Source organism: Melospiza melodia, chromosome 19 (assembly GCF_035770615.1).
Source record: "Melospiza melodia melodia isolate bMelMel2 chromosome 19, bMelMel2.pri, whole genome shotgun sequence".
In the NCBI taxonomy this organism is placed as follows: Eukaryota; Metazoa; Chordata; class Aves; order Passeriformes; family Passerellidae; genus Melospiza; species Melospiza melodia.
In genome coordinates, this window is record NC_086212.1 from 13,140,467 (window position 1) to 13,156,254 (window position 15,788).

The 15,788-nt window shown below is 45.9% G+C and overlaps 1 long non-coding RNA gene across 1 annotated transcript in view; it reads left to right on the plus strand.

The window, feature by feature from the left end:
- The first annotated feature begins 1,198 nt into the window (after positions 1–1,198).
- Positions 1,199–15,788, plus strand: part of LOC134426778 (uncharacterized) — a 47,864-nt gene continuing 33,274 nt past the window's right edge. The window contains exon 1 of the long non-coding RNA XR_010030043.1: positions 1,199–1,300. This is a non-coding gene — a long non-coding RNA (uncharacterized LOC134426778). The remainder of the gene's footprint in view (positions 1,301–15,788) is intronic.

Genomic DNA, 15,788 nt, shown 5'->3' on the forward strand with positions numbered 1-15,788 from the left:
TTCATTTCAATTTCATGGGCTGGCTGGAGAAGTGATTCCAGCACAGTCTGACTTCAGAGAAATGCCTCCCAGAATGCAGGATACAGAACAGCTGAACAGCACCAGGAAGACACAGGACAGAAGTGTTGTTAGAGCAAACTTCTCCCTGGCCGAGGAGCACTGACGGATGGAATCAAAATGTCCTTGGTGCAGGGAAATTTACAGGCTCCTCTGCAAAAATTCCTCTCGCCAAACTCTCCAAAATCATATCAAGTCTAATATCTGCAGAACCAATGATGCACCAGGTTTGAGGCATTACATCACCAGCACCCGGCTCCATTGGCTGCTCCTGCCCTGAGGACAAGACATTCCTTCCTGCACCTTTCCAAAGCTGCTGCTTCTCAGGAATTAACTCTTCCAAGTGTGTCACCTTGGGACAAGTCTAAATTCCTGACTGATACATGCAGACAGTGTTTAATACAAGAGGTGTTGTTTGCTTGAAGCTGCAGAGCAACAGCCGTGTCTCTTCAGTTCAGATTGTTTCTCAACCTTCACTGCAGAAAAATGAACTGTGTATTTTCTGCCCTTCAGGAAAAAAAAAAAAATCAAATTGTCAGTGCTGCTATAAAAAGGAGAATACACTGAATCAAGAATACTATGCAACATCAGTAAATAAGGAATTTTTACAGGAAAAGAAGGGCTGCTGCTGCAGTGTGAAAAAATTCCTCTAAGTGGTTAATTAGATTAATCAGTGTCACTGCAAAAAAGATGCTGCAGATGCAGGTTAGTGCTGCCTGCCTTGAATTTGTATTGCTCTATTTCAGGTTGCATCCAAAAATAGCTGGTGGATCTAGACAGTGTTGCAGGAAAAAGAGTGGGGTACATCTGTGTGTGTATATATTTTAAGTATGTGTGTTCTTTCCCCTTTCCAAATTTCCAGTTTGCCTAGTAAGTGTGAGAAATCAGTTTCATAAGATTACTGCCCAAAAATCAGCTGATGAAACCCGTTGCATTCTAAGTAATTTGGTTATATAACTTTTCCAAAAAGAAAAAAAAAAAATCCCCGCACACAGAAAGATGCAAGGAAGTTTCTGGAAGATCATTTCTTGCCTAACTTTTTTTTTTTTTTTTCCTGAAGAAATGTTGTTCCAGGGAGTGTCTGACTAGTTCTGCAGCTTGGCAAAAAAGCCAGACGTTACCTCATAGCTGCGGCCAGACAGCCCATTTCTATGCCAGGCAACCACTGCAGAAGCACAGAGCACAGGGCCCTGCTTGATTAGCACTTCTGCTGTTTGGAGAGTCCTGGAGTGTTTTGTTCAAGGTGGGCTGCTGAGAGGGGACTCGGTGTGCTTTTGTGCAAATGAGAGTGAGGCAGGGGGTGTGTGGGGTGTGGGCTGGGGGCACGGCGGGGAGGGAGGCACAGGGACACAATAGGGGGAGGCTGCATTAATATTCCGTGGTCATGTTATCTTTGGGAAGCAGGATCTGTTTGATTTGACCTGGTCAAAAATAAAATAAAAAAAAAAAAATAAAAAACAACCCACCAAGTATCACATCCTAAAGGTCAAAGGAAAAGAAGGAGATGGGAAACAAAGAGCTGTAATGACAGAGCAGGTCAAACTGAATTAAATGTTTAATTGTCTCCCTCGTGTCTCATCAAATAGCTGTCTTTAAAGCAGAGGGATCTTTTCTTCCAGCAAAACTATTACCAATTCATCACTGAGTTGGAAGGTGACGAGTGTTTGTAAACATTACAGTCAATACAATTTTCTCATCCTCTCCCTCATTGTTGATTTACCTTGTTTAACTGGATTATTTACCTAGCAAAGCTGTGTCTATATCACGTGTTCCACAAATGCTGGGGTCCCTGCACAGAATTCCTGCCCAGCAGGACCGTGCTGTGCTTTTCAGCAAACTGTACCCCTTGCACAAGAGAAGGGCAAAGAGCAGGGCACAGACTGGGCAGGGATGCTCAGCCCTGCACCTCCTCCTGGCAGCGTCCTGGGGCGACTCCTTGCAGCAGCTGAGCTGTGGTTCAGTGCTCTGGAATGGAGACAGGCTGTGCAGTGAGCTGGGAAGGGAGATGCTGTGTCTGGGAACAGCCTGAGTTCACCTCCTCGTGTCACACAAAGCTGTGGGGACACTGTAGCGCACTGGAGGCCCATGACCTCTCCTGCTGCATTGCCTCTGTTCTTGTCAATGACAGCAGAAACTTCTGTTTGGGACAGAAGAAATACATTTTAATAATTCTACTTTATTGGGTGACAAGATAGCTGCTAATCAACTCACCCTTCTACCTGACAGTACTGTATAATTGTCAGAAAATTCAATATCAGAAAATGTGTGGGTTTGGATTATCTTTAGTAGTCAAGTTTCCAGATGACAAAAATGGTAGCTAAAGAGGTAAAATTAATTGGTTTTGGTCACATATAAAATCAGTATTAGGATCAAACCCTTAAGAGTTCTTAACTCCCAGCCTTGTATTTGACCCCTAATGCAAGATACATGCCCGTGGGAGGCACAAATCAGTCCTTACCTAAGACAACTTCTACTGAAACTTCTACATTTCTTCCAAGCCTTTTTTTGGGCTTACAAGGAAAACAGATTCCCAGAACTTCAGGAATGTCAACTGGAAGTTGCAAGAGGAGAGACTAAAATGTTACACTAATGGACTTAGGGCAAAAGTGGGATCCATCTGACCCAGTTAAGACCAAGTCCAACTGCTCTAAGGCCCAAGGACATGTGTCAACACCAGGGATGGGGAAACCACAATGGGACTTTTCCCAAGATTTACAGGAAGAGATGTGCTCTGGATGTTCCCAGCTGCTCACAAGTGGGCCAAGAGCTGGCAATTCCAGTGCTGCCTCCAGTCACAGCACTGCAGAACAGCGCTCCAGCCAAGGGTGTCTCAGGGATCTCCTGCAGGGCCGTGCTCCTCCAGACCCTGCAGTATCACCTGGGCTTTGTGCTTTCTAGAAGCACCACAGGCCCAGTGGGGACATTTGGCTGCTTGGTTGGATGTGTGTGGTAGGACAGTGGTGGGTGTGGGTGCCTGCATCAGAAACAGCCATTGCATTACCAGAGCTTTCCTGTGGTCCTGAATGCTGCTGATTCCCTGGATTACAGGGGGCCCCACAGGGCTCTTTGCAGATTCCAGTCACACGGCTGCAGAAGAGAAAAAGAAGGAAATTGCTTTTCTCTTCCTTTTTGGCAAATGAGAAGTTGGAGCAGGCAGCAGGGTGGATTGCTGGGTGCTGTGAACTGTGCTGGCTCTATCCCTCTGCATCTCTCCCAAGCTCTTCTCAAGATCATTTAAGTCCATTTAAATCCCATTTTACAGTCACCTTAGGACCAAATAATTTTGAGGCCAAATTTCCTTTCTAACATAGTTACGTTTAGTGTAGAGTAAATTTCCTCAAATTTTGGCTTGATGCTTAAAAACACCTTGGCACATGAGAGCAAACCCTAAGCCACTCCTGGCTCCTGTTTTTCCCCAGTGTGAGGGGATTTGCTGTTTCCCATGGTTTCACATATCAGTGATGACAAAAGAACATGGACATCCCAGCTTCCAGGGGCGTTCTGAGCTCCATTTGGGAAGCTCTGTGCCTCATTTGGCTGCCTCAGAAAACCTTGCTGAGGACACCTCATATGGAGCTCCTGGCAGGCCAAACAGGAGGGCAGAGCACAGCTCAGGGGCAGTGCTGCAGTGTCCTTGCACAGGAGGAGGAGGAGGCAGAAATGTGCACTAAGGAAATGCAGCTGGAGGAATTTCAGGCTTTGGAGGTCAAGGTGCAGAGTGAAAGCCTCAAGGACAGTTTCAACCCCAAGCACTGGGTTCTTCTTCCCAGCACAATGCAGATGGAAGGGTAGCCTATGCAACAGGAGTGGGGAAGTCAGTTAAATGTGTGCATGGGATACAGTGGAAGAAATGCATTGAAAAGTAGAAATTCCTGCCTCTAACCAGATCATCTTCCAGACAAATTGGAAGCAGTTGGTGAAGGGGAGACTTGCAGGGTGATGGAGAGAAATAAGAACCAGCCCTGCTTGCCCAGCTCAGAACAGCAAGGTGTCAGTCCCACACAGGGTCAGGAAAAGATTTTATTTGTGCAGGGAATGGGAGGAGGAGGAGGACAATCACAGGATACCAGGAGCTGGGCTGTGCACGTGGGCATTGCCCATTGGGAAATAGGTATGGATGGAGCTGCAGTTTCCTTAGAAGATAACAGAGGTATTAACATTAAAAAGTAGAGATTGTTTAGATTGTTTGGGGAGCAAGAGAAAAGAATGAGAGGAGAGAGAGCTATTTGTGAAGGAAAAGGATTTATTAGCCTTTGAAAGTGGGGATCTGAGAGAGACTGGAATGGGGCTGCTGTGTCATTATGGGCTGCAGTTGGAGATGTTTCAGAGAGTAAACTGGTAATAGAAATATTTTATAGACCACCTGACCAGAAAGAACAACTGGACTGTGAAATGACTGTGCAAATAAAACAGGCATGTAAAAAGGAGAGAGTGGTAGAATTGAAGATTTTAACTATGAGGCATAGACTGGAATACATCAAGAGAAATAAGGCTGGAGGTATGTTTGCAGATCAGACACAGACCTGCTTTCTGATTCAGCCTGAGCATCAACTGCACAGCTTGGCTATTACAAAGGGACTGCATGAGGACAGACACAATAGGGGAGAGCCCTGGGGAGGCAGCTTCCACAGGCTCCAAGGGAAAAAGATTTTAAAGGTGGATTGTGAAGGAAAGGATAAAGGGGGGGAAAAAAAGAAATGATGATTTTGGTCTGAGTGGCCTTAGAGCTTGAATTTCGAATATTTAGGTTTTATTTGTCTTACAGTTTCACAGAAGCAATCAGCAGTGTGGAATCACGACCCACTAATGAATTAAATCCAGGAATCACCCAGTTTTATCCCAGGTGAAGCTGCCTGTTGTTAGTTAGGGCTGGGAAACAGGGCTGTAATGAACCCCTGGCCCCAGTGACACCAACAGTAAAAGTCAGGTTTGATTTAACGAGGCCATGGCTTCACGCCTGATGCTCATAATCTCCTTGGGCAGGTGGGGGAGTAGGGAAGGTGAGAGCAGCAAAGCTGGTTTGGAGGGCCAGGGAGGCTCCCCAGGGGAAGGGAGGTCTGGGGATTCATTGCCTGCCATACACAGCTCCTAAAGGGTCATCAAAGGGTGAGACCCCTGCTAAAGGTAAGGATGAATCTTTCTGTATAAGTACAAGGTGGCCAAGGAATAGCTGAATTTTGAGTGGCTGTTTTGAGTGAGTCATACACTGTTTTCTTGTAGCCCATATGTTTGACTTCACCTCATATATCCTCTCTGATTAAAAAAAACAAAGGTAAATAGGATGGCTTGAGGGATTTGCAGACGAGTCCAAAATAGCTGCACGTATGGCATGTATTAAGATACCAATTTTACTACAATTGTAGAGATACTGCCAAAAAGTAGCCTTCTTGTTTAATTCCTTTGTATTTAAAAAAAAAAAAAAGTAGAAAAAACTGTGTGTTTAAGGGGAGCAGAAGGAAGAGGTTGTAAAGAGTGAAAAGAAACCTCAAACCCAACAGGTGTCAATGATTCACAGCTCTCTTAGTCACCATTGCTGGCTGCATGAATCAATGGAAGACTCTGCCTATTAAATAAAGATTCAATCTTGGTATAAAATATTGCCTGATAACCAAGCAGCCTTATTCAGTGAATGCCTCATGAAAGACTCAGACTGAGGCCCCCAAAGAGAGACAGGGCAGTGCACAGTCATTTAGCAGGGAAAGCAAAAGCTGGATTTTAAGAGTCTTTATGTAGATATTTTAAAAAATAAATCTGCTCTTGTTATAACTAATAATAATAAACTGGAACCCCATCTTGTGTGGGCAGGCAGTGCCCAGGCCCCCAGGGCAGCCCTGAAGCACAGCCTCTGTCAATCCAAACACAGCCACTGTGACACTGTGTGGGCTCATGTTTGTGCACAGCAAGGGATGGAGCTCTGCCCAGAGCCAGGGACTCTTCACTGGCACTGCTGCTGGGAAAAATGTTGGGTTAACTCTGAATGCCCCTTCCCTCCTGTCCTGTTGCCCCCCAACTTTTCAATTTGGCAGCCAGCAACCCTCTCCTCCCCCAAATACCACGAAAAGCAGTGACTGTTCAAACAGATTTTCCTTCAGTTGGTAATATTTTTTTGGAGATGAGATGTGCATGTGTTCATTAAAACTGAATTTTATTTTTTTTTAAGAAAGAACAAACATGATCTGTGGTGATTGTCTCTGAGTTGCTAATCCATTTTTCCACCTCCTTTTCCTTTACCATTTGGTGCAGAGTTTTCATCCATTCTTGATGGAGACTACTCATCAAATGAGTCTTCCAGCGGCCCTGGCAGGGTGTAATTTTTAATCCCTCTTTACTCCAAACAACATAAGGGCAGCAAACACTTTCAGTACTTTGGCCTCTGCTGTCCATGGAGTGGGAGCTGCTGGGATGCTGCAGTCTGAGAGGGCTGGGATTTGTGTGCAAGAGCCAAGTGTTGATTTGATCTGCTGATGCTCAGGATAATTAAACAATAGAAGCAAAATTATTAATAAGGTTCTTTTTCCAAGGCGTGGTGAAGGCTGAAGGCCTGGAGAGGGGCCACTGAATTTGACTAAATAAATGCAGCAGAATAGGAAGATTTTCAGCAATTATTGGCTCATTTTTTCCCCAGGCTTTCTAACCCATGGCTTTAACATATTGGCTTAAGACACTTCTTACACCCACATCACATTTTGCCTTGGGCCATTCTGCTGCTCTTGACAGCTGTCTAGGGCAAAAGGAAATCACCCGACCACAAATGTTTTCTCATAACTTCATAACAAGGGAATCTGAAGAAGTCAAAACCTTGGAGGTTCAGACCTTACTTTAAAAAGCGAGATAAATTTAGGATATGAAATGGAGGCATTGCCCTCTGTCCCCTGGCTGTGTATCCAGCTGGGCTGCAGTGTCCAGGCATTAGCAGCAATCAGCAGTCTGAAATGGGGACCTGAAGTGCTGGTGGTCACTGGAAGACCAACCACAGCCCCTCAGTGCTGCCTTTTGGTGCCTGGCTGGTGCTGCAGGTCAAGGGAGAGTCCTGGGATGGAGATGGAGGTGGAACTTCAGCATCCCAGTGCTGAGGGTGGCAGTGCCTGGGGACAGGGTGGCAGGGCACGTGGCAGAGCTTTGCTGTGCCAGGAGGGAAGGACAGTCCCAGGTGGATGATTAATGTTCAAGCTAAAGCTAAACCATGCTTGGCAGTGCTCTGGCTGCTGACTGTGCCAGGGCAGGGAAAAGGGAAGATGCCTTTGGGTCAGAACAGCCCAGCCTCAGGGCAGCCTCTCACATGGCAGGTTTGTGATGCCTGGAGGAGATTTCGGGTGCTGAAAGTTCAGGAGGGCAGTATCAGCCCTGCTGTAGGTGTTCACTGTTTGCTGTACATCTGAAATGTGCTGAGTGAAGGCTGTCTCTGAGAGAATGACTGGGAACAGCCACAGATCCTGGCACTGAGGGACATCAGAGCTCAGTGATGCTCAGCTTGTGCTCCGTCATCTGCCCATGGCCCCTGCAGCAGGTGCATCAAGCAATGACTGGAAAATAATAAAAACCTTGCCTGTCTTCCCACTCAAGGGGAAGACAAGCTGGCAAGCTCCAGGAAAGGAAATGCAAATCAATGAGCAGGCAGTGTTCAGGGTCTTTTGTTTGCTCTGCAAATGGGTGCAAGGGAGTCTCGGGACTGCTTTGGGAAGCTCAGGGGTCCTTTGAATGCCAGAAGCTTGAGGGATCCAGCTGCATCTTGCTCAGATGTCCTGTCTGAGGACAAGTCAAACAATGAGCTGTCTTTTAACTTCTTGATGTTTTATTTAGACCCCTTCCTCCTTAGAATCTGTTCCAAACATGTACACTCAGTCATTCTTTCACAGCCCTGTGCCCTTCTGCACAGAGGGAGACTGGGGAGGCTGTTGAGGTTTTGGTGTGAGTGTGACTCTGCCTATCTGAACTAGTAAGACATTAAACATCTTGCCCAAGGTGACAAATAATTCACTGTCTTTCTGATTTGCTGATTCTCAATACAGTATGTGCTCCAGCACAAGTCTTCTCTGGACAGTGGATATTGCAGTTTTACTGCCTGTGCATAATGACTTTCCATTTTTTTCCTACAATTACCAGTGTATCTGAAGACCTGGTTTGAAGGAAAGTTGAGATATTGTTCCCAGGAATAAATCTGTTGAGTATCTGAGCCTTTCAGTCTTCACTCTTCTTTCTCCAAACTTGTGTTGGAAAAATCTTGAAGGGATGTTCCTGTGGCTCTGAAAGGCACTGCCCAAAGTGATCCCAGTGTTGTAAGCTCAGCTGGGCACACCCTGACCTGCTTGGAAGAGCAGCTGGAGCTTCATGGCTGCTCCATGGGCATCCAACAGGGACAGAAACAGAACTGCAAAGCAGTAGCTACAGCCTATTAAGACGCATAATTAAAAGTTTAATTACTTCTGAAAATAGTGGTGTCACTGGCTAGACATGCAAATCCCACTGCAAGCCAAGTGAGAAATTCAGGTTTCCAGGAGGACCCTTGGGATGAGTGGAGTGAGTGGCTGGGTCCTGATGTGAGGGGCACTGGGTGCCACACCTGGCCCAGAGGAACATCCCTGCCCACTCTGCCTTCCCTCCCTGGAACATCCCTGCCCACTCTGCCTTCCCTCCCTGGCCAAAGGAGGATCCCTGCTCACTCTGCCTTCCCTCCCTGGAACATCCCTGCCCACTCTGCCTTCCCTCCCTGGCAGGTCCCTGTCCCTCTGCTTGCCTCCCCTTGCTGCACTTACCTGATGGTCGAAGTCCCTATTATTTACATTGCCCACAGGGCATGTTGGATTGGAGCACATTTCCTCTCTTGTTACAGCTGATGAATGCAGCTCTATTAAAATATCATCTCATCTTCACACTAGATTGCAGTCTAAGATAATATGTGTTTTTTCTATATCGTTTATACAAGAAAGATTATGTTAAATGCCAGACCCAGTAAATATTTCAAGATCCACTGCATTGCTGAGAACAGTTTCTCCCTGGGCATATGTTTCAGAGCCAAAGAAAACACTTTAAAAATTTCCTTCCTGTTTAATTTTTTTAAAGGGCATTCTCCCTATATCTGTTACTGAAATGACAAGTTGTCATGTTCCTTGATCTTATTACAGTTGCAGATGTAACTCAGCAGGGAATCTGCCCAAGTTTACATTTAAAATCATAAGACCCTGATTCTGATCTTTTTTTTTTTATCAGTTTAAATCTTGCTGTGGTATAGGACTTCCAGCTTTACCTCATTGTAATCAAGATCAGAATTGCTCCTAATTATAACACTTAACTCCTGTGTAGTGCTTTACACTTTTCAGGCTCTCTATATTCATCAATTAATTAATCCCCAAAGCAGTATTAGATTTCTACTAAAAAAATGGAAACCAAAGCAAGAGGGTAGAAGAAGAACTTGCCAAAAGGCAGAGGTGGTGGAGGAAGAGAATGGCCCCAGCTCTAATCCCAGGATCCAGGGAGGAGGAGAACACCCCCAGTTCTAACCCCAGAATGTTCTTGCAGTTCACTCTCCCAAACCCTCCCTGGGTGGATCGTCCTTCCCAGTGTGCAGGGAAATGTCCCAGCACAATTGTGGCACAATATCTGTGCCACCTGCACCTGGATAAACCTCTCCATGGGTTCTGGAATAAAAGCCATGGCTGCACAAAGAGCTGCTTCCAGAAAATCAGTTTTATTCCAGAGTAATATCCAGGCAGGATATTTTACTGGCTATCTGTAGTGGATTAATTATTCTAGTACAGCTGTTCTGGGAAGGTATTTCCCTGCAGGCAAGCCCATGGAGGGCAAAGGGGAAATGTGAGCTTGTTGAGGGATTAGGCAGAAGGGTGGGATGTTTAAAGGTTCAGCTAAGCTTCAAATAAATGAATTTAAACCTTTGGAGGTTTTCTCCATTGCACCTCATGGAGATCAGATAATTTTTATCAAAAAGAATAAAAAGGACCAAGATGCAAATTTTTTCTTACTACATTGGTTAGTTGGAGAGGGAAAAAGAGAGAAGTGACTTCAAGAGAAAAAGCAGGTTACATGGAATTTAGATTATGTGATTTTGGAAGGTGTGAGTCATTAGGAAAGAAGAGGGGGGAAAAATAATTTTCTCTGGTCGCTATGCAGTAATGCAGAACAGTTGTTCCCGTGTTTATTTCTGTGTTTTCCAGCATGGAAATTGTTGGCATGGCCCATTGTGAGATAGGGATTGTGCAAACTGAAATAGAAAAGCAAATACTCACCAATACAATGGCAGCTGATGCCAACTGTAACACCTGACACAAATATGTTGAACCTATCAGGGAGGGGGGATCATTAAAAGAAATAAGTATTCTTTTAACTTTCATTTCCTGAAGGGATTTTGATTTGTTTAGGGTATTTTAAGAATAACTGGAACAACTGCACTGGACTGGAATGGCACACCAAGTAGGGCAGGGAGTAGAAATCTTTGATTTCTGCTTTTGTACTTCAGAGTCTGAAAAAAGAAAAGTACGTCATTAAAATCAGTGGCAACAGGAGATTGAATGGTTTATTCCTATTACAGTGTATTACTATTTTTGATCAATATTTCTTTAATAAGATTCACTCTTACATGCCTGCTTTTTCTTAAGAAAAATTGAAAATCAAACACAAACAAGTGCAGCTGTTGTTTGTGTCCTCCTGAAGGTCCTCTCATCTGTGCACGTAGTGTTTGTTCTTTCCTTTGTTTTATTTTCTTTCTAAACCTTGAGATTGATAAAAGTCGGATTATTTTCAAATTATTTGTGTTGTTGCCTACACCAAAATCATCCTTTCTAAGGAAATTCTCTTAAAAGCAGCCAAGTCTGCTGACATGGTATCATCTGTTGAGAATGCCTCTGGTCATGGCTGTGTTTCCTAGATTGTTGTGGGTACAGGAACCATTGCAGGGTTCTTTGGCTGCCTCTGACCTTGCTGCTTGTTCTGTTTGTCTTTGGGGGTTTTGAAGCAGGTCCTGGGGCAGTCACCCAGCCTGGGTGCCCAGTCCCACCCCTTGTCCCAGAGGGTGCAGTGCCAGGCAGGGCTCAGACCCTGGGATCCTCTGGCAGAGCAGCTCCGTGGCCTCTCCCTGGGATGCTGTGAGCCCCTGGAGCTGGAGCAGCCTCAGCAGCTCCCTGGTGGCTCAGAACACCCAGGCCAGCAGTGCCAGGGCTCAGGTTATCACATCTGTCTGTTATCACATCTGTCTGTGCTCATTCTGTGCACAGGGTCACGGTGTGCAGAGCCAGCTAAAGCTCACCAGACTGAGATGCCCAAGGGCCCGAGGGCAGCAGTGCTGCTCCCCTGTGGCTCCTCCCTGGAGGAGGCAGCTGCTCTGCAGACTCACAGCTTGTCCTGACCCTGGGTGAGGAGCGAGATGAGAGCACAACTGAGAGCTCTCAAATGCTTCTGGTTCACCAGTGCAGACACAAAGTACACAGCAGGAGAACATCTGCCTACGGGGACTACTGTGCAGGGCCTGTAATGCCTGAATAATCTTTGCCTGCTCCTCTGGTGCAAAAGGGATGGATCCCAACCCAGCACAGAGCAGAGTCAGTGCTGCATGATTCTCTTCTGGCTGAATACATTGCCCTGGGTGCAGCTCCTTGCCCTCCTGTGCTCCAAGGATTGCAGGGGAGCAGGGCGCAGAGCCCTGGGGCCTGTGTGGGGCTGTGTGCCCTGGCAGTGCCCTGTGTTTGGAGGCTTTGGCCCTGGTGTGTTTGTCTGTCCCTTGTCTCGTGAGAGGGACAGGAGGGGAGCTCAGATACAAGTGCAGACATTTGTCTCCTGTTTAGAAAAAACAACTGGTATTTGGGCAAGTTTCTCTTCCTGCATATCTAGTCCCAGCCTTGACCTGTCCCTCTCCATCCCACAGTTACTCTCTCCCTCAGCACAGTCATATTTTTTTTTTTCTGCTCTTTTGATACCAACATTTCTTCTCTCCCAGAGTTTAACTCTTGTACAAGAGGCTCAAACATGTTTTCTGTATGTTTGTGTTTAGGTTTGCAGAGCCATTCAGACCAGCAGGTCTGAAAAGCCAGCCAAGCAGGTCAGGGAAAAGAGCCTTCATGTGGATTGCTCTCACGGTTGGTGAAACTAAACTGGCAGGACAGGGGGGAAAAAAGTGTTTGTCTGTGTGTTGTGTATGTGGAAATCTTTGCAGCTCCAGTCTAGACCTTCCCTGCTGTTCAGGGAATCAGGGAAGCTGCAGCCAGAGCAGCAAGGCTGGGTGAAATCATAATAGTGCCATTGACACCAGGCTGCACTCAGCCACTGTGCCGAGCCAGTGGGAAATGTGTCACCCACGCTGTCCTGACTGGGGACCCCTGGCACCCACCTGTGGTGCTGCTTTCTCGTGCAGCACCTGAAATACCCATCAGGACACTCCCTGTGGGCTCTGAGCAGATCCAGGGGAGCTGTGGGTGAGGTGTTGCTTGGGTAAAGAGCACCATTTACACAGAACACGAAGCAGGTACAGTGAGAGCAGGTTTTCCTTCCCCAGTGCCCTCAGTGCTCTCCTCTCTGATGTGCGAAAATCACACGCGCTCCCCTGGAGACTGAAACACGTCGAGGTTGGCCAGAGATGTTGTGTTGAGCCATATGTTGACCCAAATCATCAGGAGATTCTGTGGGTTTCGTGTCCCAGCTTTGTTGCATTCAGGCCCTCCCTTGTGCTTGTCAGGCTTCCAGGCACTGATGTCTGGCGTTCCCACCCTGTCTGCCACCCAGTCCCAGCGAGCTTTCTGCTGAAACAGGAGCCTTTGATTTTTCATTTTGAATTAACTCTGGGGGTTTAAATTTCTTTCCTGGGTATTTTTTTTAGATTTCAGACAAACAGAATAAAAAGTCTGTATCCAAAACAAAACCTTTTATGTTGGGGGCAAATGAAATGTTTCCCCTTTTTTCTCCTCTCCTTTCCTTTGTCCTAATTTGATATTGGTTTAAAACACAAACTGGAGACAAGCAGAAATGATGTTACAGTGCTATTACCCTCTTTTTCCTTCCTTTCCTTGGCTGTGATGCATTTGCACTGCTTGCAATCCTGACTTCCCCAGCAGACACTTCCCAGGAGCCTCCTTTTCCTCAGAGTTCCAACCCCGGCTCCCTAAGTCGTTCCTGTGCGTACCAGATTAATGACATCAGCTCCACCAGTCTGTATTTTTGGCTGCAAAAATAGCAAGGAGGTGATTCAAAATGAAAAGTGCTTTCCAAATGGTTATGTTGTATTTAGTATATTAACCACCACCCCTCAGAGGAGGCGGATGAGTGTGGAGGAGGAAGAGGTTGTTTTGGAGATTTTGTGCGAAACTTCTTTTGATTGACAGCATTCTGTGACAGTTCCTGAAAGCAGTGCTTTTTACTGGCTCCCAAATTCTCTTATCTTTTGGCAAATCTCCTCCCCATCCTGCTGCCTCTCCTCCTTGGATATTGGTGAAAAACCAACAAAAGGAAAAGGGAACACCTGGCACGTTCCCCCCGTGGCACGGGGGCACAAATGCAGCTCGAGTCAGTTCTCAGCAGATGGGCTCCTGCAGCCCTCCTAGAAGGACATTTTGGCCCCAGGGACCAGGATTTTGGTCATGTGTCCCTGATTATTTTCTGAGCTGCTGCTGACTTTTAAGACCCATTGCAATGGAAAATAAAACCTTTACAAGTGCTACTGGCAGCAGTGGTGGGAAGGATCTGATTACCAAAGGCATGTGTGGCACCCTGGCCTGGGCTAGAATGGAGCAGTTCAATTGTGCTCTGCAAACTTTGCCCCTGCAGATGGATGGAAAATGGCTAGATGGAGCAGGGATTCATTTTCTAAAGGAAATGAGGATATAAATTCATTTAAGAAATGACATGCCAATTTTTCTTGCTCCGTTTTCCTCTCATAATAAATGGTAAATGGTACAGCTGCCAGGAATTTTTGTGAAAATAACACTTGGTTTCTTATGTTTTTATTTTTATGTTTTTAAAATCCTGTTCAAACGTTATGAAAGATCCTGAGCCAGATATTTCATATTTAAGATCTCAGCAGAGGTAAACCTCATGAAACAAATGAAGAGTCCCTGTCCCTGTTGACTGCTGACAATGATAGTGACACACACTGCAACATTACTTCCTCAAAACCTGGAGAAAATATATAACCCATTTACTTAATGGACTGAGCTATAATGTCATCAGTTAAGTGAATCCCGTGAATAAAGAACAAGATGAAGTAATTGCTTCCAAAACATTTCTGGAATGAAGTAAAGCTTCACAGTGACTGCTCTCCTGGGGTCCCGTTGATAACCTCTTTGGATGGAGCAAAGTTTGTTCTTCTGTGCTGCAGAGATCCTTTCCCAGGTGTTATTAAGGACTTAACTCACTAGACAGCATTTAAGGGGGGACCTTGGTGTCACCCCACTGTGGCTGGGTTGGGGGATTGCCATCTTGGTTGGGTTTCAAACAAAGCAGCTGGAAGGGAAAACAGCCTCAATGCACAAGCTGGCACAGATCTGTGTTCCAGCTCAGTGTGTGGAGGTGTTGAGCACCTGTAGGTCCCAGCAGAGCAGCTTATAAACCCAGCCAAGCAATGACACAGCAGCTGGGGTGTGTTCCCAGCCGAGACAATTTCAAAACAAGTGGAGAAACTCTCCTGGTCTGGTGTTGCAATCAGCACTCCTTGACTGCAGTGGGAGAGCAGCAGCTGCAGCAAGGTCTGCACCTTCACAGCTCACCTTTCACTTGGCTTTGGCTTTCTGCTTCAGAGGAGAAGCTGGGATGCCATCCCACAGCAAGGGCAGAGAATGAAAGGCTGAGCTGGCTCTGAAGAACTTGGTGGTGTCTGCAGAGACCCTCTCTTTGTTTAGGGTTGCTGGGCCCCTGAGAGTTGTCTAGGTCTTTTTTCATAATGAAAGAAAAACTGTTGGAAACGCTATTTTTGTAGTCCGCAGGACAAAAGAGTTGTTTTCCTGAATCTTTGCAGCTTTTACTGGGCTGGAAGGGACATGTGGGGGTCATCTAGTCTGACTGTCTGCTTAGGAAGGGCTATTTTCAAAATCAGATCAGGTCATATAAAATAATCAGTTTAGCCCTTAATTATAATTTTTAGAGGTTTCTGCCTCCATAGCCACACAAAGAGCTAATCTGGCCTTTGGCACAATGAATTAGGCAGAAATTTCCAGCTCCAGAGCAAAAGGAACAGAGAGGCAAGAAACTCTTGAGGTAGTTCAGCCATGGGCAGGAGAGCTCATTTCTGTGTCTGTGGTGGATCCATTTGGCGAAGCTCCCACCCCTGTGTCCCATCTTCCCTCCTGTCCCTGCCTGGCTGCCCAGGGCTGTGGGACCCTCACACAGAGTGCAAAACAAAACGTTTGTGTCACAAACCTTGGGAGCAGGGCAGGAGTGGCAGTGATAATGGTTTCCCAACTGTGCTTGCAAAGCAAAATTAGAAACCTTCCCTTGTTCCTAACTCCCCTTCCTTATCCTTCACACAATGCCCCTATCTGCCCTTCTCATGTGATTTTTGTATTCCCCTCAGCAATTTTATTTGCACAATGTTTTTTTTTCTCCCACATGCTTGTTTTTCTGGCTGAAATGTTTAGTTCTTTCCATCTGACTTAAGAGGTTTCTGGTCTTACAGTTGCTCTGGAAAAATGTAAGAGCTTAATTAACATGCAACTACTGGAAGAGAAGAGAAAAAGGAAACACAGGGTCACGTTCTTTTTGTCTGACAGAGAAAAGCCCCATGGTACAGAGTGCACAAA